A 23,809-nucleotide genomic window follows, 5' to 3' on the forward strand; every position below is an offset into this window, starting at 1 on the left:
TTGCCAACATTGTTTCTAAATATTTGTTTTTATTTAAAACCTTAAAGCATTTAGGCCCTGATGACGATGTCAGTCGGAGTTGCCTCTGACCAACATCGCTGCAATGGGGACCCGACTGACCGAAGTTTGCGACTGCACGTGGTGCGGTCGCAAACTTCAATTATTCAACTAGAGCTTTTGTGGCGGGCTGACACTGCCTGCAGCAGAAGCTTCCATTGAAAAAAGGACATTTTTACACACCTCTGCACCATGAGGTGCCTGCCACATGGTGCAGGGATATGAAGGGGGAACCATAGGTGCCCCCTCCCCCAGGGCCACATGCGGAGGGCGAGGTGGAAAGGTGCCCTGCTAGCGTCCCCCCAAAGACACTTTCCGACATGGCAAGGCCGACATGGAACTACTGTCAGTAAGTGCAAACATAATCTCAAAGGCGGAAACTCCAATCTGTAGGAATTATGAGGCCTTGGGCTCGTTGGAACTCCCCGAGTGCTGTCAATGTAATATGGCAGTCAGAGTTTAAACCTACAATGTCGGTCTACAAGCCTCCCACCAGAAGTCAGAGGCTTTCCCACCGACATTGTAATTAGGCCCATAGTGTTTGTGCGTGTTATGTTTGTTACATTTTATTAATTTGTTTATATTTTAGTGCTGTGTGGATTTGGTGGGAGCTATGTAGGTATTTGTTATTATTTTCTTAATTATTCATTTATTATTTGTTAATTGGGTAGATGTTCTTTGATATGATTGCTATCTAATACACTAATCAGAGGGAGGTGGAGAGTATGTTTTCTGTTTAGACATAAATTCTCTCTTTAAAGTGTATTGATAATGAATCAAACCCTGAATCTGTGAAGGCATACTGTTGACAACACTTACTGGGTTTCTTCGATCATCTGTTTTCCTTTCCTCATAGCTTTCTGGCATTGTTTGAGATGCCTTACATATTTTTAACTTTGTATGAAACATGACCCTGCCTCTATTAAGTGATCTGGAGAGTGTTTCAATCTTGTACAGACTTACATACGTACATAGCAATCCATACTTTTCTTTGATTCGCTTCAAGTTTAAATGCATAATAGTGACTGTCCAGTATCTTCCAACTCTCCAATTGCAGCAGAAGTGTTAAACAACTTTGTCTCTATTTTACATATTTGCAATGAACTCTTTTCCAGGCAACCAAAAAAGAACTATTTATTTTTCTTACATTATGGTACTATTAATCTCCATGCTCCTTATTTAGCATTGTGGGAAGAATCCGGTGGCATCTAGCCATTGCTAAATCTGAATACTAAGTCACCCTTGGATCACACAAAAGTTCTAATAGCCGACTAGGTGGTCATCTATCTCCCTAGGTCTGATGAAATGAGTGTCATCAGAGAGTTTCCTGCATTTTGAAATCCACTATCATTTGAAGTCAGAGGGCCTAATCCTCAAAGCTCCAAGTCACCAGGCCTTTTTTTGCACTGCAACAGATGGACTGATGTATTGCGGTTTAATTCCGACTTTAATACGTATTCACTGAATCTTGCTTCATTAACTTTAAAGAGGCAGGACATTGTTCTACCAGAGCCAAGTATGATATTCATTGCTATTAGAACTTATGTCCAATACGTTTTAATTGTGAGGCATTCCTACCAAATATGCCAAAGGTCACTCTAACCCACACCCCCTTCAAAATGTTAGTTGAGTACATATACCAATGGAGAATAACTTTATTTTAAGCTTCCCTTCTTTGTCAGAGCAGGGCCCATGGAACTATAAGTGATATTTGTACACAGTAGAAGCCATCATTCTTCTGTAGGTCAATCAATGTTTAGGGCCTGCATTGGTCAATATGCCATGAATTGTAGATATGGTGCCTTTTAAGAATGCTACTAAACCCAATTATTTGTCGAAGGATCTGCTTTCCCTGACGGTTGCTTATTTCACAATGTGATGTGTTGTTTATCCAATGTGCTAATTGAGCGTAGGGGAATCTCTCTTCCTCACCGATTTTGAAGTCTATTTTAAGGTTTCAAATGATTTGTTTGTATGATGTGATATTTGATATGATGTGTCTGAATATATCCTTGATCATAATGCACCCCCCACTTGTCAACCCTGAAAATACATTATTTTAGTGCCCAGGAGAGAGCTGGTTCCTCTTGGACTGGAGTGCACGGGAGGGAAAACACCATATTGTTTTGTAGATGCGTCTTGAAGTTTTAGTAATGTTCTTGCAGGGATGCTAAGATATACATTTAAGGGGCAGTCTGCCCTGGGTTTCAAAAGCAGAGTGCATAGTCAGCAGATGTGTACATGTATAGAGCTTCCTCAGCACAGAGCTAGACTGCTTAGACTGGGCAGCCCTGCTTGGATCTGCACCAGAGACTCCATGGCGTAACTTTGGAAGGGGGTAACTACATTACGCACATTACATCCAGGGGCGTAACACAGGCCCCCGCAGCCCCCGCGGTGTGGGGGGCCCCCAGGTACTCTTACTCCAGAGGGAGCCCCCAACCACTTCCGAAACCTTCTCGCAAAGGGTGAATGAAGTAAACAACACAGCAGCTGCTGCCTGACTGAAGCCTGCTACACGGGATGGGATATCCCAGCACAGTGGAACACACAACAAACTTGCAAATTCAATCGTTGGCAGAGCAGGCCCTCGGTAAAACGCGCCTCGAGTGTCAGTGAGGAAGGAAACACCTGCAGAGACCAGGGTGAGAGAGTGGAAAGTCAACACAGGGAATGAGAAAGGCAAATGAGAAATATGCATTTACAAGGCACAATAGAGATAGGGAGAAAGAGACAGAGAGAACTGCGAGAATTAGTGTGGGGTAATAAAGAACTGGTTACAGAGAGAGGTGGAGACGTTGTAGGGTGAGAAAAAGGCAGATAAGAGAGGAGACCGGTGTGGGACAGAAATAGGCAAGACAACTGACAGAGAATTAGAGTAGATAGGTGATAAAGAAGCAGGCAGGTGAAAAAGGAACAGGGTAGAGAGACAGAAGAGACAGTTGTGTGAGTAGTAGACAGGTGAAACACCATGGGGAGCGTTAGACGGGAGGCCAGTTAAAAATGTAATAAAGAGACTGTGAGAAGAAAAGAAATAGCTGAGAGAGCGAAAGAGAGACAGAGAGTGAGTCAGATGGGAGTTGGTAAAGAGACAGCCATGTTATAAAGGGCAACTGAGGATAACAGGGTGGAGGAGACAGATGTGAGAGAGATAGCAGACAAATGAGAGACAGTTAAAGATAGAAGAGGAGAGAAGTGATAGAGCTAGAACAGTAAGAAAGAAAGACAGTTGAGAAAGAGAGACAGCTGTTGGGAGTAAGAAGAGTTGAACACAGCTGAGAGATATGGAAGGAGAGATGCATGTGAGAGGTGATAAAAACATAGAGGCATATGGGAAAGACAGCTTAAAGGACACACAGAGGGGGGCATGGGAGGGGGAGAAGGGCTGGGCGGGGAAGACAGGTGAGCGAGATAGAGTGAGTGATTAAGCGAAAGAAGTGAAAAAAGCTTTGCAGAGTAGAAGAGACAAACTGAGATAGGGAGGAGACAGGCGCTTGAGAGAGATGAAAAGATGTGAAAGATAAGTAGTCACAAAAGAGAGCAATGAGGAAGAGACATACAATGAGAAAGGGACAAGCTAAAACGGGTGATTAAGCAACAGACAGGTGAGGTTGGGGCAGCAGAGAGAGAATGAGGGGAGAAGTGATGGGGACATGATTTATTTTTATTTATTTATTTGAAAGGTTTTATACAGTACCCCCAAGTTTTCTTCTATCTCACCTGTTATTCGTCAACTTCACTGGTTGCCGGTGAGAAGTCGTACGAAGTTCAAGGCCTTGTGTATCACGTACAAAGCTATGAACGACATAGGACCAGAGTTCTTAAAAAAGGCCTTGAGTGTATATACGCCTAACCGAACTTTACGGTCCTCCTCATCCCAGCTTCTCCAAATCCCACGGACAAAAAAAGCTACATGGGGAGATAGACGTTTTGTAGTTGCAGCATCCAAATTATGGAACTCACTACCTGATCACATCAGACTCAGCCCTTCCTTGTTAATATTTAGGAAACAGGTGAAAACTTGGCTTTTTAATCAGTAACACTGACAAGGATCCTCTCTTCAATTGTAGGTATCAGCGCCGAGACACCAATCGGTATTTGTGCGCTATATAAGTTTTATAAATAAATATAGCGCTGGCTCCACCCGGGGGCATCAGAGCGCTTTACAAGAGTATGAATATAGTAAAGGAGTTTCATAACGTAGGATTCAAACGGGATATAACACGGAAAAAAATAGCAAACAACATTTTATATGTGTCAGAGTGGCAAGAAAGAACTATCTACATAATAAAATGGGTACAGGTACTCAAATTATTAAATAGTAGCAAGAGATGGGGGAGGCTGGAAGGAAGGAGGGTAGAGGGTGGTTAGGAGTGAGTAGGGGAGAAAAAGAATGGGATAAGAAAGGGGATGAAGTGTCTCAAAGGAAGGGTGTATGGGGTAAATGGGAGAGAAAGAGGTGAGGGTGGGGAGGGGAAAGGAGGGGGAAGGGCGAGAGGAAAAAAGGAGTGAAATGAAAAGCTTAAGGACCCCAAAATCTGACATGATGAAGAGCCAGGTGACAAAGAGATGTTGGGAAAAGAGAGCAAGGTAAATCAAGAGATAGATACAGATGAAAAAGAACTGAGAGAGAGGCAGAGAGAGTGGGGAGATAGGAGAGAGCATGGTGATAGAGACAAGTTAGAAAGAGAGCAGAGGGGGTGAGGAGAAGTAGCTAGTTGATAAAGGACATGCATCATATAAAGATACAAATATGGAGAAAAAGGAGAAACAAGGTATTTAAAATATAATTATGTGCGTGAGAGATAGCTGAGCAAAAGTGGGGAGAAGGGTGAAAGAGGTAATAAAGAGACATATATGTAATCAAGAAATAACTGATAGGGAAAGGTAGCAGTGATGATAAAGAGACACTAGAAAGAGAGGGAGGGGTAAGAAGGGAAAACAGGCGACACAGAGACGAGTAATATGGAAGGGGGAAAAGACAGACAAACCAGTAGAGAAGAGATGACAAAAAAAGCATGGAAGAAAGGACAGAGGAGAGGAGTAAGGTAAAAGACAGAGAAAGAGGGGAATCATAGGTCATGGAAGATGTTAAGTAGAGAGTAAAAAGAGGCCACATGAGGTAGAATATCAGTAGGAAAAGATACAGATGGGTAGAATAGCTATGGGAAGGGGAAACCTGCAGAGAAGTAGAACACAAAGGGTAAAGGTGAGCATGTCCTATTACAAATGTAGATTAACATTCTGGTGTTCTATTATGGAGGATGTGTATGTATGTAGAGTGTTGGTTACTGTACAAAGAACAGCATCACCCGGTAGAGCAGTAACTTATCCTTAGCTATACATTTTCTTGAAATGGCTGGTTTTTAACAGTTTCTCAGTTGCCTAGTTATCCGAAGGCAATATGTAACATAGGGAAACCACAAAGATAGCATAGAAGGCTTCACTGGAATGACTTTCACAGTATCTCAGAGATAGGTCTCATTGGAGCTGAAAATCTCAAATGTCTTCAGGGGCAGTATCTGCTAATGACTTTTTAAGGCACAAAATGCCTTTGTAATGTAATAAATAGCTCTATGGGCCAGACATAGTATCCTTAATTCTATGGAGCACAACATAATGTGGTTTCTTTACTCCGTAAATCAATCACATAGCTTGGTCTTAAACCATCTGGAACATATAAATCTGTCCAGCAGTTATCTTGACATGAAGGACATTGTCATAGTGCATACAAAATAAAATGATAACCCTCATAAGTGCAGCCCTTTTCATTGAGCCCAAGAATGGAAGAAGATTTCTGGCCAGTCTGGACTAAACCTTTCAATTCTGTCCTAATTTTGGGAACTAAAGAGAGTTGCTGGCCAGTATAGACTCTCAGGTTTTTATCAGTAGGGTTGGTTATTGATGCTACCGTAAGGAACTCCGGCCAAGAAAACATGGACTAAGATGGAAATGCCACTCGATTTTGTGATATTTAATTTTTTCCGGCACTGAAAGTTGGTTTACTTACTCTCATTCCCGCAAGAAGCTGTTATTTGCTCTCTCTCTATTGTCAGACATGAGGGGATAGAATACAACAACCCTCGCTCTAAAATGGTGCATGCCTCCTGATTTACAAGAAGAGGCAGCGCCAAGCCTCATGATGATGGCAGTCTGATTTCTGCCTTTCAAGCTTGCATCTTTGGACTTGCCACTACAAATGGTTCTGGAGTGAAATGGTAATCCGCAGTAGAGTTGACCAGCTGTAGACTAGCGAGAGATGGCAAAGAAACCAGAAGGCTGGAGTGACGCACTGCTAGTTGAAATTCTGATCTGGTAATGTCTGGTAATAAACATATCTGTCTGACCCCGGCTGAATATAGAGGCAAGTAAAAAAGTAGCACAGTGGCATTGAAAAGGCAAAAATGACACTTTGAAACTGGAAGACTGTAGGAAATCCGGGAGAATGAGAGAGTACACGCTAAAGGGTAGCCAAGGAGAAGAATGTGGAGCAGTGGTGAGCAGGAGGATGCATATATGAGCTGGCGAGGTTCTGTACTGCAACAAAACACTGTGGAAAACTGACAGTTGGAGATAAAGTCCTTTTTAAGTGTACTGATATTTGAGCCTGTTCAAGTGATCAGAGTTTTATTAAAGGCATTTGCTGTATTCCGTTTACTGACAAGAAGGCATGTGCATGACAACAGCTAATGCTTGGTGTGGCTGCAGATGAAGGCTCTTAGATGAAGGCTCTTGGATGAAGGCAATCATTCCATGAATAAATGTTACCACTCAGAGGCCACAATCTCTGTGAGCCAATATTAATGTAGGAACTGAGCCTGGCAACTACCTTCCTCCAGATAAACCTTTATTTGGGTGTCATATTTAGTGCTGAAAGTTCAGTCCAGTTGGAAGTCCAGCCATATAACCTTTAAAGAACAATGGATAAACTGCAGAACCTTGTGGTAAGTAAAACGTACAAAACATGCTGCTGGATCATTTGTTGTACTACTCCCTCCGACACTTGGTCAATACCGGCAAATAAGAACTTGGTCTAAAATTGCCAGTCATCCATGGGCAGACCTTCTTTTTTTAAGGTGAAGAGTCACAGCAGCAGTTGTAATCTATTGTGAGACCACAACCTCTTGCCATACAGGGACAGATACCACAACATGCTGCTGGGCAGGGACCCAAAAGTGCCTCACCCAGTGAGATGGGGAGAACAAAAATAATTTCCTGACTAGATAATATTCATATATTGTGTTGAAAGGCAAGAGTCACAGTTGGTCATCAAACTCTGTGAAGGCAATGCCATCAGGAAGAGGCCTGATGGATGAGTAAGCTCACTGAACCCCCTAGCAGCACAATGTTATGGCTTCCATTATTGTAGTAATATAATACATATGTTTGCCTTTTCCAGTTCCTGATGAAGCTGCAGGTGCTTCCTACAGCAAGCTCTGTCTTCCTCAAATTCTCTCTTCATCCATATTCTTTCTGCTGTTCTACACATCTCCCTTTTGTGATAAATGGACAAACTAAACCAGGGTTTAGACTTATGCCTATCAGATAGACTGGCTGCCTCAGGCAGAGGCACCAACATCTTCAAACACATGTTTATGGTTTATTAAAATGCCTCAAGGTTTCTGTCTACCATGTCCCCACATCATGAAACAAAGTATTGAGCTTGTCAGTACTCAGTGCTTATTGATCTTTGCGTTTGCACTACATAAGCCTTCTGATTGATTGATTTTCATTCTTGTCTACATTTGTTTGCATTGGGACTCTGCCATTTCCTCACTTAAATAAAATATCTTTTTATATATTCTGATTTCCTCTCTGCCAGCCCCAGCATTGCATACACTAAGAATAATAGTAATTAGTCTAAGACGCCTCTCTTTCTTGTATCAGTAACATACCTACTCCCAGTTTATCACCCTATCTGGTTGATGCCATTTAGTGTGTGAAGCCTATAGGCCTTTTTCACTTGGGGTACAACACTTTTTCAATCCACAGCCTAAAGATTTGTGTAATCTGGGAATAGTTCTGCTGAAAGTGTGTATAAGCTATGCAATTCTGAAAATCCTTGCAAAGGTGAAAGGTGAGGGACATAGCTTGCATGTAGTTGAGCAGGGCCCCTTCATCGCACCTTGCAGGGGGCCCCCTAAGGATTTGTTAGTTCACTGATTACATCCTATCGTGGTGATGCTCTCCCAACGCTGCACCAGAGGGGTGCAAGTTTTAGGGTTCCTCCACAGTGCCTCCAGGGTAGCCTAACAGTGATGGCCTTATTTGCCTGAGACACGCCACCATGTAAATCAGGGAGTAGCAACATTTGAATGCAGGGGCTATTTTATATTACTGAATTAATGCCTGTCCTTTCTTTCTATGTGTGGAGTTCTCCGCCCTGACTGCAGAGTAGTCGCACTTCTAAACTTACGATTATATATTTCTGTTATTTTCACCTTTTTTTCGTTTGTGAATATATATCTCTTATTTATTGTTGTATTATTAATGTCTTATTAATGTTTGAAACAGTGGTATTTGTTACAAAATATATATGAATATCCATATAAATTCATTTGAATGTACTTCCAAAGAGTTCATGATTATATAGGACCACATTAACATGAGGCCTGGAGCTCAAAATGGCTTCCTATCTGACCTTGACTGGACAAGCTTCAACAAGCTATTCTGTACACCCTTACAGGTCACCTTGCTTGTCTTAACTACATGATATGCAAATGTTACACAGTGCAGAGCCTGCCTTTCTGGTCTGCCCATATCTGGCTGTTTTGCATGGTGCAGACATTGCACATTCATGTCAGCCATATTTGGCTTGGTGCCTTATTCTAAGTTCCGCTGACATGGCATTGCATACAGTATATAATACTTAGAAACTTGTCACTCTGGGAAGAAGTGATCTGAGAGCCCCTAAGGTGGCAGATCTGACTTCTTCCTTGCTGATTAGCAATGATGCATGCTTTTGGTACCATTTAATAAATTTCACTCTGTTTCTGAGCAACCTGCTATGTCTGGTGAGTTTCATTCATGATATGCTCCTCGGAAGGTGCCAGTATTTCCCTATCAGAATTGAATTTTGTTTTTTGCTTTTGGGTCTTCTTTTTATTTATCTTCTTTTCTTTTTCTTCTCCATCTTGTAATTTACTCCCCTTTGTTTTTAGTATTCCTAAATGTAATAAAAAAATAATAAAACGAAACAAAATAAAGGTAGTTTTGTGAATACTGAAAAAGCGTAAACTTACACCAACGTTTACGTACCTTTGTGAATTAGGGCCATTTCCTTTGCCAGAGCTTGCTGGAATGTAGGCCCAGCCAATGCATTCTTCCAGTTCTCACAGTGTCACCCCTTACAGACTGTAGCCTGGTGTCTGAGTTTCTGCCACTGCAAAGCAATGAAATTAAATGACTCATGCTTTCGTCCAGCAGGTCCGCTCTGATGACATTTGATGGAAATAGTACAATGCAGCTCACCTAAATGTGTTTGCCTAATGCACCGGCTTCCTTCTTGTGAAGCCCCCGAGGACTCGACAAGAAGGAGAAAGAATCAGGGGATATTACATACACTCAGGAATGTTGACTCCATGCCAGCACCACTGGCTGCCCACGGCGAGGCCTGCGGCTGCTGGGGCTCGTAAATCTGAGGAGGTGACACCCTTTTACAACTCATTCCCCGCCAGGATATTCTTATTCCTGCTGATTACACAGCAGCACACTCGGAAGGGAAATCATATCTCCCCTTGCCAGGAAGGGAGGTACCAGAAGGGAAGGCATTGATAACACGACCCCTTGTCTTTGCTAGAAGGACAGTTCAAGCGGTGCATCCTCGGTGGTTCGCCGGGTAGCCCCAGCCATCTCTGGAGAAAGTGTTTCCTTCTCTATAAATCTGAAGAGGTGCCTGGCTTCTGTTCTTCCTGGCTATACTGGAACCCTTCGGTTGTTTTCGACGGAAATGCCCTTTGACAGCCGGCACCGTTTCATATCTGATTCTTGCTACCTCTAAGTCAAATGCATCTTACAACCCTGCACCTAGAACAAAGTTCATCCGAAATATGGCCGTCTGACAACAAGCACTGACAAAGCCAATTCCCTTTCCATTTGCAGTGAAAATGATGCTTAAAGCTTCTCTACCACTCACAGAACAAATTCAGCATGGGCACGTGCAGTGCAAACGTCCCTCACGCACGGAACAATTGCAGCCCACAAAAAAGCCAATAAGGCTTGCTTGTCTTTTGAGTCCTGACTAACATATTTTTTTTAAAACTGCTTTGGTTAATAAAACCAAAAACGATTGCTGGCTGTATAAAACGCATTCAATAGATAAAGAATTTAATGTGTTACGAATTAGTGTGATTTGGAGGACTGTCGGCCTAGTGGCGCAGTCGGACGGCGGTGAGCCGTCCGCCGTATTACGAGTTGGGCAGATTGGCTTTGCGAAGTCTGCGGCTGGACCTCCCACACCACCAGCATACCGCCAAGTGCCGGAGGTTGCAATCGGGAAAGGTTAGCCTCTATTGGGTGGTACAGAGGCACAACATCGCTGTCCGTATTACAGGTCGACTTCCCTACGAGCCGACCACGGTGTTTGGATTGCCGCCTAAATGTGCGTGGAGGAAAAGGATTTGGGGTACAGTTCTTCCCAGCAGATGTCAACATGGATCCCTTTCTCCAGGACCTCCCTACACAGCAACATCTTCACCTCAAGGAATATGACTCTGTGTTCGGCGAAATACAGGTAAGTGCTTTGGTACCATGTACCCATTACCGGGACTGCCCACATATGGGTCGGACTCCGGCAATGGGTAGGTGGTATTTTTTCACATACATCATGCATACGTGTGCATTCGACGCATATGCAGTTGGAATGTACATACAAGCACTGATATATTGGAAATACATTGCCCACCCCTCAAGACCGCCACACCGCCATCCCCTCGGGAAACTCGTAATACGGCAGTCGGAAGGCCACAGAAGCAGTGGTCTCCTAGCGGTTTTGGATGCGGTCCATCCGCGGTCGGACCGCCAAACTAGTAATAAGGCCCTTAGTCTTTTAGGTCCCAATCAACCACAATGTTACACTTCTAAAGCTCCCTAAGACTTCTTGGGAGGCATTTAGAGACTCACACAATGTCAAGTAGACGCCAACAGCAGTGTCCTGTCTAGTTCCAATAGCCACTGCTCAGCTGGGTACTTCCAGGAAAAGGTCTCCTGTAGCCTATCTCCCTGCCGCCACACAGGAGGTCAGTCAACTGACCCTTGGAGCCCACTTCTTTATCCCAGGTACAAAATGGAGCATGTCCAGTCCTTCAGGGCTCCTCTTAGGTCACATACAGCAGGCCCAGTCCTCGTCTGATAATCTGCAGGTCCAGAAAGTTCTGAAGTTGGTGCCTAGAGGTGCCACATGTATACATGGCACCAGCTTGTGGGATTAGGGAGACTCCTAGGAACTCCCTTACCAGTGGGGTAAAAGTTCCTGGGGCCAGCCTAGTGTACTCCTGCATCTAACACTAAAATCCAGTTTGAAGCAGGTACTATACCCACAACGAAGCCAGAGACAGGTGACTGGTAGGACAAAATCAGGGTCCTTCTGCAACAAGGTAGGGTATATCTAAGAATTGTCTTGTCATCCAGTTTTCTCTCTCTCCCTTTCAAGTGTGACTAAGAGTTACGTGTGACTCAACAGACCTGTCAAGCAGGACTTGACAGTGTGGTGTCACAGGATGCCTACAGACCACATTCTGTATGCCCTATAATGGTTCAGAGAAGTTTTCTCTGCCTTTCAGGTCAGCCTATTGTTTGCTGCCTATTGTTTGCTATCTTGTAGGCTACAAGGTTTACACAGGGGTGGCTTACTAGAATTTAAATGGAAGGTATTTACCTGTCAAAAAGGGTTATTTTAACTGGTCGTACTTCAGGTTTTACACAGCAGCTGTCAGGCTTCAGTGGCAGGGCTGAAGCCATGCTTTCTTTTGCCGCTCTTGTGGATGGCACAATAAACGCTGCAGTCCACAGGTAACCCATAACTTTTCATGCTGTGGGTCTATTTCCATGAAAAATATTCTATGGCCATATAGGAAAGTTAAATAAACCAGTCAGGAATTAGCCAAATTCACTGGGCATTAGACATCAGTGCCCCTGGGTGTAGAGTCTAACAATCAGCAATAAAATAGGGTCCAGCGAAAAGTGAAAAATCGGGGAAACCCACGCACAAAGGTAGATTACCTACACTAAAATGCAGAATTGTTAAAGTATAGTGATTTATATTACAGTACAACATGAAATTCACTGATATTGTGAGCAGCTTTCTTGTCCGTGCCCCATAAAAATACTAAATATAACACTGCCTGACCGGTATGATTTCTCTTTATAAGCCAAAAAAACCTAAAATGGCTGTAGTTAAAATTATAAAATACATTTGCTAAATCGTTTATAGAAGTTTTACAGTTAAACTATATTTCTTCTAACTGTCGAAGTTGCTCCTTACTGTAAGCAGTGATACCTTGAAGATATTGTTTCCTTTAAAGTTGGAAAAAAATTCTTACATTTCTAACAAATATTTTTGACAAGCTAAAAAGTATTTTAATATGGCTACATGCTAAAAGAACTATCGAACCAATGAACTTAAAAGTCCCATTAGATTAGTGAGTCCATTGATATAGTAAAACAACTGTTTATTAATTACTTATAGGAAAACAAATGTGTAGAGAAACTGATAAAAATAAATTCACACTTCAACGATTGTCTTAATGTCTTGTGAGGTAAAGGCTGGCTTATATATTTTGCTGCTCTCTGCAATCTTTGAATTTCCTGCGGTATTAGAGGAGGGTACGTAGGAAATACTAACTATTAGAAACAGGCTCTCATGAGAGTATTTGACTTACACACAATACCTTTAGGAAATCGAAAGAAAAGATGTGCTTCCTATCTGCATAAGAAAACATATTCCTACTGTGGTTCCAAAATACATTCACTGAAGTCCTCACAGGAAGGTGAACTTGACCTTAGAAACCACACATACGAGAACAAACAATCACTGGCAAAGCTAAAAGGTCTGACCATGACAATGTATTCTACATGGCATTGTTAAAGGCATAGCTTATTGTGGTAAAGATTTAGGATAGGTTGCTGTAATATTTTCTTAGTGATATTGGAAATATGTAGTAAATGGCACAGATAACTGTATTAAAAGTCGAAGACAAATAAAAAAAATGTGATCTATCTATCTATCTATCTATCTATCTATCTATCTATCTATCTATCTATCTATCTGTCTGTCTGTCTGTCTGTCTGTCTGTCTGTCTGTCTGTCTCTCTCTGTCTGTCTGTCTGTCTGTCTGTCTGTCAGTCTGTCTGTCTGTCTGTCTGTCTATCTGAGTGTCTTTCTGTCTATCTGTCTATCTATCTATCTATCTATCTATATGTCGTGAGGGGGTAAATGAAGAAATAGCGATGGTCATCTCATGGTATTGAGCACAATAAAATACACAGATTGAGAGAAAAATTGTACAAAGTATAGTGCTACACCAACTACACGCCACAGTGCTGCTTGCACCAGTTTCCATCTGGTATCTTCCGTAACTTTTTCATGCAAAGTGTGCCCTTGTGTGAAGAAAGTCACACCTCTGCCAAACCCCTTCTAACACTAAAAATGTACTCTTCCATGAAACCCTGTAGACGTTTGTGGAAAAATGATGCAATTTTCCAAACCTCTAGAAAAAAGAGCTGGCACAGCTCCTGATCAGTCAAATATAGAATTAATACACACCATGTGTGAAAAAGTCGTCCTTTTTCTCATGATCACGCCCACTGTTTGACTGACACTGGTGGTCGCTGACTCTGATTGTGCCCTGGGTTCTGCTAACTAGATCCATGGGTCAGTGCTCTCTTTAAAGGGTATATGGTAATTAGGAGTAGTTACAATTGGCATGACAACCTACCTGTAAGTCCCTAGTATATGGTAGCAAAAGACACACAGATGATGGACGGAATGCAGAGCAAATCAAACATTCACCCTCAGTCAAGAGATCTGGGTTAAATCCATGGTTCTTTTGTTCACCATGCCACCCCAGTTTTGACCCAGCCATATGCAAATCAGTCTTGACCCGGTGCCTCATAGGAACAGTCCAAAACCTCCCTGGACTGGAAACAAGCATCGTGGGACCGGTTTCGGGACATCACCTATCATCAGGGTGGCGATGTGAACTAAATAACGATGATGGATTCAACCCAGATCTGTGACTGGGGGTGAGTGTCTGAGAAGATTTAGCACTGCGTCCATCATCTCCTTTTTATTTGCTTTGTTCACCCTAAGTTGGCAGGGTATCCACAGACATAGGTCCCTTGCTCACTTTGCCACTGGATTCAAACTCACCTGGCTGATGAGGGGTGTTACCCCAAAACCTGTCCCAGGATGCCCCTGGACAGGTTTTGGGGTAACTTTCCAGGGAAGACCTGCCTCGGCAGTTTGGGCTGGACTGTTCCCATGAGGGACAGAGTCAAGATTGATTTGAATATGGCTGAAGCAGAACTGGGGTGGCGATGTAAGCTAAATAACAATGATGGATCCAGCACAGATCTGTGACTGGGGGTGAGTGTCTGAAAAGGTTCACCGATCTGTCCATCATCTCCTTGTGTTTGCTTTGTTTGCCCTAAGTTGGCAGGGTATGCCCAGACGTGGGTCTCTTGCTCACTTTGCCACTGGATTCAAACTAGCCTGGTTGATGAGGGTTGTTAACCAAAACCGGTCCCAGCCTGATTCCAGTCCAGGAAAAATCTGTCTTGGGCGGGAGTGTTCCCATGAGGGACAGGAGCAAGACTTATTTTCATACGGCTAGGTCTGAATTGGGGTGGCGTACTGAGCTAAAGAACGATGATGAATTCAACCCAGATCTGTGACTGGGGGTGAGTGTCTTAAAAGGTTCAGGACTCCGTCCATCATCTCTTTGTGTTTGCCTAGTATGTGATAGGGCATGTAGGTTTAGGGCTCAGTAGAAGTAATGCACTTAAGTGTGCACTGCTGTGCTGCCTACTGTTATTTTAAAGGCAGCCCTGCTTTACAGGCTTCTTTTAAAAGTCAATTATATCCAAATTCGACTTTAGAATTAATGGTAATTCCAAAGTCTCAAATTACCTTATTTTTACATATGTCGCCCCTAAGGTCTCCCATAGGTGTCTCAGGAGTAGGGTGCCTTGTAAACATAAGAAGGGACATTATAGAATATGTTGTATAAGCCCTGGTGAGGCAAAAACTGCCAATGTCCTTCTCCTCACTGTAGCCCAATAGCTTTATAGGCTAACATGGGTATACTTTAATAAGGAATAATTATTGATAGAAGTGAGCTAAAAATAATCTTCTAAGTATCAACATGATAGAATAAATCCAACCATTTGCCACTGCTCTAATTAATTAGTAACTGTCACAGAAAATAAGTTATAGAACTTGCTTTTCTGATTAACCAAAATCCAGCCTTCTTGCAGCCCTTCTCTGACTGACCAGCCTCTGCCAGGCTGAGCCAAGCTGCCTTAATGAGGTGTGAAGTGGCCTGAGCAGGGACAAAGGAAGCCTCTGGTGGAAGGAGAACAGCAGCTGTAGAATAAAAGGCAGGATGGGGTGGAGCAGTCAAACTGGTCTTCAAAGAGAGAATGACAGGACAGGACACATCCTGCCACCCCAGCCAGGCCGGAGCCCTAGTTATTGGATTTGCAGAGGGCTGGAAGGGGAGTGTTAGGGAAACGAAGCCACGCCAGTGGGATGGCTAAACCAGATCTTAACATCTGGGAGAGAGTTTCTGGACTTTGGAAGAATAGTGCTTTCTGGATCAAGAATATGCCACATTTTGGAGGAATTGGTCATACCTGAGGGTGGCACCCTGCACCCCATTAGTCAGGAGTGCACCGCTGCTTGTAACCGGGAACACCGGATAAAAATGCTTCAAGAAGTGAAGTGGACTCCCTGAAAGCAACAGGTTAACAGAGCTCCACCTGCATCATCTCCACCAAGAATAACCCAGTTGGACAGCGTCCTGGGGAATTTTAAGGATTTGGCAAGGAGCGTTTTTGAGAAACATAGTACCAACATACCAAGGACCATCTCAAAGCTTCTAGACCCTAGTATTTGCATTGTGGACACTTCGAAACCCAAAGAAGGAGATCTAGAAGTTAGAAGAAAATTGTAGACATTTTTGTGAAAATCTCCATAAGGTGACTGACCTGGCCTGGATTTCATGTTTGTTCCACTAAAAGCTCTGGAGCTGAAGATCTCTAGGAATTTACTGAGGCCTTGCGCTGAACAAAACCACCATTGTTGACTCAAAAAAATCCAGCCTGACGAGGATCCTAGCTTGACATTAAGAGAAAAAGCTCCAGAAAACCGACTAAATTTGAAGATAAAGACTTGACAGAGGCCTTTCGCTCAGTGTATCTGACCTGCGCTCCATCTCAGTCCATCTCAAAATTTGACTTTGTCCTGGTCAAGTGTAATCAGAAGTCCCAAGTTAGCACTTTTCATTTTAGGCACTAGAAATCATTTAATCTATAAAAATTCAAAACTCTGGTTCCCTACATTGGATTTTTGTAATGTTGAAGTCATAATATTTATAAAACTATTCCCTGTGTTTATAAATTGGTTTTGGATTTTTAGTGTGTGTTGTGTCTTACTTATTTAATGTATTGCTGTTTTTAAATGCTTCACATACCTGTCTCCTAAGTTAAGCCTGCCTACTCATTGCCAGCTACCATGGGTTGAGAAAGGGAATAATTTATTGAGATCTTGACTAGACCTTATATTGTGCGTGTGGCCCTATAGCTAGTGGTAGGTTCCTATCTACACCTACAAATAAACCCCCTATCCAACATTTAGATATATTTAACAAAACAAAAACAGAAATCCCTATATGTGGAGACCAATTCTCTTGTTAGCCATGTGCGCAAAGTCGGAAGGAAATCGGTGCTCCCTCACCCACACCCTAGAGCTTTCATTCATCCCTAATGTATCCCCAATAGTCAAATTGTCCATCCTTTATCTTAAGATCGTCATATGCCTCCTCCTTTCTATCCTTTTTGTGTTGTTCTAAATAGGACGGGTTTGCCCAGATGTGGGTCCTGTACACACTATTTCACTGGAACCAAACTGTACAACTGGTAAAAATAGAACTGGCCTTGTTACACATGAACATGTGAGCACACATGTGAGTGTTCACATATGGACACATATGCAGGCTGTGCATGTTTATTACTACCATCTTGCTCAGCCCGGTATCTGTGCACAATAAGTATACAAAACAGTGATGGATGAAATGCTTGAATAATGTTCAGGCCCATCTCAACCCATCGCTATTTTGCACACCATGCCACCTCAGTTTGGACCCAGCTATATGCAAATCAGTCCTGGCGCTGCTTTATTAGGTACAGTCCAGCCTGAACTGCCAACCCAGGTCCTCCCTGAACCGGAATACAGGCAACCCAGGACCAGTTTTGCCCTCGTTATGGTCTCATCAGCCTGGTACAACTTTGTTCAAGTAACACAGTGTGCACGGGACCCACACCTGGGCATAACTGTCTCACTTAGGGCAACACAAAAGGTATAGAAAACAGTGATGACTGGAATGGTTGAATTAATCTCAGCTACTGGTAATCACTCAGGTCGCATCCCAATCCAGCGTTATTTTGCACATCATACCACCTCAGTTTTAACCTGGCTATATGCAAATCAATCTGACCCTTCTCCAATAGGAACATTCCAGCCTGAACTGCCAAGCCAGGTCCTCCCTGAACTGGAACAGAAACAATACAGGACCAGTCTCACCATAGCTATGGGCTCATCAGCCGGGTACAGCTTGGCTCCAGTAACACAGTGTGCAAGCGATCCACATCTGATCATATCCATTCCACTTAGAGAAACACAATAAATATAATAAACAGTGATGAATGGAATGCTTGAATTAAACTCAGCAACCAGTAATCACTCAGGCTGCATCCCAATCCATCATTATTTTGCACACCATGCTACCTCAGTTTGGACCCAGCAAATCAGTCTTGACCCTGCTCCAATAGGCACAGTCCGGCCTGAACTGCCAAGCCAGGTCCTCCCTGAACCAGAACACAAGCAACCCAGGACCAGGATCTGTGCTCAGGAAGTCTGTCACAGATTATATCCTTCAAGGATCGGTACTGAGATGGGGTAAGCAATATAATGTGAGTGGGAATTCATAATTTGAGCCTGTAGTGCTTACTGTAAAGGTTGTGTACTCACTGCTTGATACCTCATGAGCGGAATCTGCATGAATGCATAGTTCCATACTTAGGCCTAGATATACTGACCAGGGATCAATTTTTGCGTAAACATGAAATGACATATTTCCTTGACTCAGCCACAATCAGATTCCAGACCTTTGACCCTCCTATTGGCCAAGTTAATTACTCTGCTGACCAAAAGGAGGATCAAAGACCTCCCCACACAATAGAGATATCAACAGACTTAGTTAGGGGCCGATTAGGATGGTGGATGGAAAGCGCCGGACCGCCAGTCTCGCGGGAAATGACCGTCCGGCCGCACCGTGGGGAAACCGGCGGTGCTATTAGGATTCCCCACCAGCAAAACCAGAACGCCGCGGACGGAGTGGACGCGGTAACAGGCCCAACCACCGACAGTGCAGCGGAGTCCGTCCGTGGGCTGGCTTTGGTGTTGCGTGGGCTGCATGTGTCTGATGCCGGGGGTGATTTTGCTGAGGTGGGACAGGTGTGGGTGCACTTGTGTGTGTTCCTGTCCCCACCAGGGTGTCTGGTGTGGACAGGTACCAGTGTTCATGCATGCTGTGGCGTGGTATGTGTGTATTGCATGCTTGCGTACCTGCGGCGGCGTCCACGACGGTGCTTGACTTGCTGGTAGTGAAGTAGGAACGGGGCCAGGAAGGCGTGTAGGGCTGGGTCCATGGCGGTCGGGTCCCTGCGGTGGGTCATGTGGCAATGCTTTCTCTCTCTGTTGTGGTGCTCCTATGAGATGGAGGTGTTTCCGCTGCGGTGTTCTGGTTTGTTTGGGACATCGTAATGTTGCGGACGGACGGGACGTCATTCCGCACGGCGGTGAGCCTGAATTGGCTCCGTCCGCCGTGCTGTCTGGTGTGTTTCCGTGGCGGTTCACGCTTTTATGCGGCGGACAGTAAATGTGCCCAGTTCCCCTTCCTAATATGGCGGACAGAAGGCCCGCTGCTGGCGGACGATGAGGTGCATTTTCGGCTGCCTCCAGCCCAGTGGTCATGCATCCGTCCGCCATCCTAATCGGCCCCTTAGTTCCTGGGAAAGGAAAGGTGGGGAGGTAATCTGTGTCAGCTAATTAACGTTTCACATTGCACCCTACCTGGCCATGCCTGAGCCCACAGAAACAATGGAGGAAGGCCAGACCTCTGGAGCCAAACATATGAGGGGCTCCCCTCCCCTTTGTTGAGTTGGGAAGGGATAAGGCCACTGTTTCAGTTAGGAGCAGAGCAGAGGCGCCCAAGGAAGGCCTCTTAATGCATCAATTGAAGCTTCCATGTTTAAATGTTCCATAATGTTCCATAATGCTGTTCAATAGGGTTGGGGCAGAGGTGGAGTGAAGATGTGGCACCCTTGGATTGGGAAGAAGTGCCTACCTTCCAGGTCACTCCACACCTCTAATAAACCCCTGCACAAGGGACAGAGATTGAAGAAGTCACTGGACCTGTGAGTGAATTAAAGCCTACTGGAAGAAGCAGCCACCTGGCTCACGTAAGCAGATGGACTTAAGGACGTTGACTCCAGCAAGCACCAGGGACTAGGATGGGTCTCTCCTGGGCCAGTAGTACTTGCACCCCTATGCCTACTGAGGAGCAGTTGGTGGAATGAACCTGCTGGGAGACCCTGGAGAGTTACACTAGGACTTCTGAGGACAGGCCCTTGCCAGGCACATAGCTTAGCCAGTGAGATTCAAGAAGCGTTAATCACAAATTTCCTAACTAAACAGGCAGTAAACTGCAGGGTGCAGGGGACCAATGCCCAAGGTTCAGAATGAACAGTTTCCAAGAAGAACAGATTCAGTACTGATTTGGATTAGGTCGGCCTCTGTTTTAGTGTGGCATAGTGGGTGAAAACAATGGGTTGGAATACTACCCTGAGTGATTGCCACTGGTGAGACTATTTTCAGGCATTCATCCCATCGCCCTTTGGGTGTCTGAGTGCCAGTAGTGTGCCTGGACATGTAAAAGTGGTGAAGCCTTACAAGCGGACTGCTGCCAGCTTGTATGTTCCAAAAAGTAGCACATTTGCACCCATTCAAGGAGTACTTCCATGGATGCAGATTTACCACTATTTTGCTAAACAGATTACTATATATATTTAATATCCAGATCTAAAAAAGAATGAGTTAAAACCTCTTAATGAAATTAGAATGACAGTAAAACTGACAAAGACCTAGCAGATCTGACTCAGGGCCCCAGACCCAACTATCATACCAAGAATACATTTTGAGAGTTGTCACACCACACCACAAACATCCCCCGCTGAACCCATGCTTCTGCCTGTTCCACCTGGCCCTAGTAGTTCTGCCTGATAATTTGTGACTATGTTCATGTACAACACAATGGCCTGGAGTACCTGCCATTCAATCATTTATTTCAATGTATTTCACTGCATGCAGTCTTCTTTGTCTCTACTACCAAAAGCCTTAATGGCAGAGTTCTCAAATCAGTGCATGTAGGCAGGGCTCTATGGTTCTAGTCCTCACGTTTTACAAATTGTTTTATCAAGTGCCTGCCAGCCCCTTGTACTAAGCCTGAGTTGCAATTGGAGGAGGGCTCCACACAAATTAATAGGGTGAGACAAACAATGGTTCTGGCGTGGCTCTACGAGTCTGTGTTTGAGTCAAGCCATAAAACATTTGGCATGCATATCATGCAACACAATGCAAACATATGATACAACCTCTTCACAATTCCGAAAAGTGTATTTCTTTAACATGCAGAAACATTTCACTTAGCGCATCAGATTATATCACTGTATGGACAGACATTTATTAAAAGTGATAATGTTTTGTCACATTCACAGCGCCCCCTCCCCAACAACAATGCCTTTAGTGAACTACGAGGCAAGTTAGTTGGCATGTCCACCCTGAACGTGGCCTCGATTCTTATTGTAGATGGAGAAACATTATAGTCTATTAATTAAAATGCAATGTAGGTGATTGTACAGTACACAACCTAAATTCATTTCTCTCTCTCTCTCTCTCTCTCTCTCTCTCTCTCTCTCTCTCTCTCTCTCTCTCTCTCTCTCTCTCTCATACATCAATGGTACCTGTTTTGACTTTAATTCTTAGTTCATGACAAAAAAACACAACAGAGATAACAGACCCTGCTCAGGGCACCCAGACCCAACTACCAAGCCAAGAATACATTCAGTTATGAGATGTCACACCCTAAACAACCCCCTGAGGCTATGCCAACAAAATGTAGCCTCTTTCTTTTCTTCTAGCCCTTACGCTCTGCATCATTTAGCATGATTTGTTCTTTTTTTTCTTTCTTGTTTTTCTCTATGCACCATATTGAACTGGTTTGAAGCATTGTCATTATATTTTGACTCTTATTCCTTCATAGGTTACTTTTCGGTTATATGTAAGGAAGTAAACCAACCATGCCTGTTGTTATGTTGTAAACTGTGCTAAACTCTACTTGATTCAGTTGATCTTTATAAAAAAAGAGAAATAAAATAAACAAATGATAGCTATCAACTACAAGATTGTGTTCTACCAAAGGCCACCCAGTGACATCACAGGCAATGAGAGAGAAACTTGAGTTGGTGATAATGTCAGTAAGCACCCCAAGATAGTCCTAAGTACCACATAGGTGTGCATGAACATATATGGGTGAGGCTGTAGTATTGGGGGTTCATCTCTTTGCGCTTATATGTAATTCCTTGTTTAAAATTTAACACAGACTGAACCACTGATAGTTGCTTCTGGAGACACAGTGAAAACCCTGTCCACCCAGAGTCATCAAATCCCAGTAGTCAATAAAAATTAAATATGTGATTAATAATAGTAGTAAGTATAGGCCACTGAAGTAAGAATGGCCTGTACTTACTACTAATATTAATCACATATTTTATTTTTATTGACTACTGGGATTTGATGTATCTTAATAGTGAGGGTGTTCAATGTGTCTCCAGAAGCAACTAACAGTATTTCAGTCTGTGTTAAATTGTGTAAAATGATACATGGCATGTGCACATCCTAATTAGCTTCCAATCTGAATTTCACCTTTAATTCAAAAGCCTTATCATTTACAATCTAATAACACATCGGCTTAAAAAAATGGAAGCACACTTGGTAATTTTAGCATTGATACATCCAGTCACAAAGAAATGTGGGCCATACTTTAAATGTATGAGACACAGGTAATATAACGTGTGGGGGCTGTGCCATCTTCCTTATAAATGTTTTGATTGTATCTGTGAGAAGTTGGCCTGATATATGATGCTCACTAGTTCTAGTGATCACCTTGTATCATGCCAAGCAACCCTTATGGTGGAGGTTGTAAAGTCAACCTTATAGACAAGCTATCCTAGGGGTAGCATGGACTAAGCAGTCTTAGGCTAAACTCTGTAAAGGCATGTGAAGCAAGCTGCTTTACCATACACAATCCCCTTGAATACCATATTGAAAATATATATAGATTTATTTCTACAAATATTCCCTATACTCTTTATGAGCACAGAAGCAAATGTGTTACAACAAAACACAGTTTATATATACAAAAGTTGCACAAATATGGATGAGCCCTAGGGGCCACCTAAACCATATACTAAAATAGTGGCATAAGAACCACTATGGGGAAAGTGAAGAGGCCTAGGGCCTGGAGAATCGCTGGAGCTGTTCAGGACTAACAGTGATGAAGTCGGGAAAGGCCCGCGGGACTCGGGTGCAGTGCTTAAAGGGCACGCATACACCAATGCAATGTCAATGGTGCGTAAAAGTTACAAAGTTAGTTATTAAGGAACCTTCCGAGTGACCTAGGCGGTTGAAACTTTAGACACGGACCCTAGAGGTGTGTACCAGTGTGGGAACACCAGCGTTGCTGAGTTACCTCACCCACAGGAAGCGGGTGCATAGGGTCGAAGTAGTGTCGGGTTTCGGCACACAGGTCGATGGTGCTTGGAGCTGAAGATGCTGCAGGCGGCTCGGTGTGAAGAGTTCCGGTGGATACAAGGGTGGATCTGAAGAGGTGAAGACCTGAAAGCAGAGGGGACAATGTTCAAAGTCACTAGCCAGTGACTACCGTGGAACCAGGATGGAACCAGGCGATGTTGGGTGCAAACAGGCGATGTCGTGAAGATTGTCTCTGCAGCCACGTGGACACGAAGAGGTCAAGGACGTCCAGGAGTCGATCACCAGCTGTCCCACAATGGCTCTCGCTGATGGCTGTGTCGGCAACTTGATTGGAGCAAACAGGCCTTGGCAAAAGCAAGTCACGCAGGAATCGTTTCAAGCTTCTCACTCGGACCAGCAAGGTCAGAGTGGGTGCTCCTTTTCAGGGGAGCAAGGGCCAATCTGGAGCAACCAGACCAGCAGTGTAAGTTGTAGTTTTCGTCGCCAAGATGGCCACTAGCCGCGTGGCAAGTGACCGGGATGGCGCGTTGAGTGGCAAAGTGCAAAAGGGCCCCACGCAGATCGTGGAGATGGTGGGGGGCTGATCTTCGGTGCAAATGCTGCTCGGTGTTGGGGCTTCTCAAACCCCAAAGCACAGCATCTA

Source organism: Lissotriton helveticus, chromosome 5_1 (assembly GCF_964261635.1).
Source record: "Lissotriton helveticus chromosome 5_1, aLisHel1.1, whole genome shotgun sequence".
Taxonomy (NCBI): Eukaryota; Metazoa; Chordata; class Amphibia; order Caudata; family Salamandridae; genus Lissotriton; species Lissotriton helveticus.